This window comes from Paramormyrops kingsleyae, unplaced genomic scaffold, assembly GCF_048594095.1.
Source record: "Paramormyrops kingsleyae isolate MSU_618 unplaced genomic scaffold, PKINGS_0.4 ups276, whole genome shotgun sequence".
NCBI lineage: Eukaryota > Metazoa > Chordata > Actinopteri > Osteoglossiformes > Mormyridae > Paramormyrops > Paramormyrops kingsleyae.
Genome location: NW_027326213.1, coordinates 22,260 through 23,051, shown reverse-complemented (window position 1 = coordinate 23,051; position 792 = coordinate 22,260).

Below are 792 nucleotides of genomic sequence, written 5' to 3'. Positions count from 1 at the left end.
GCGTCAATGGACTGGACACAGATATTGAAATGCTTGATGTAGATTATGGTTGGCCATGCACTCTCAACTGCATCAAATGCTAACAGAGCTGAATGGCGAGCACCCGGGTGAATTTAACTCCATCTTACAAAACTTATTAAATGATTTAAATGATGATGGGGCAGCAGAGGTGGAACCAGAAATTATGGATGTTGATAATGGGGCGCAACAAGGTGGTGCAGCGGCGACGGGGGAGCCAGAAATTATGAATGTTGATAATGTGGTACAACAACAAGGTGGGGGTGCAGCTAATGGTGATGTAGATTAGGGCTGGGCGATATCATATCGATATTATATCGCGCATACGCAATAATCACTAGGGCTTCAGATGACAGGCGCAACATTTGGCAGTGCGCCAGCTTTTCTGTGCTATACGGACATTTATTTACGCCCACAATTTCAGCAGCTTAGTATGGCTAAATTATTAATGAGGCTTTGTATCAGAGCATGTGAGCGGAGTGGAGCAGTGAGAATTTCCGCTCCTCGCTCACGAGGCTGTTGGCTCCGCCTATGGCAAGCCGTTTTAACATTTAATCAAGTCACACTCCTATCCGTAATTACATTTTAGATATACATAATATAATTTCTCCTAGTCAAAATTATATTCGTACTAGTCAGAATGGCAATTACAGATATCCACAATTGCATTCTTACTAGTAGAAAATGTATTTCAAGATATCTAAAACTTTATTTCTCCTAGTCATAATGCTATTTAAGATATCTTTAAATCTTTACAAAGTATAAGTGGCCGTT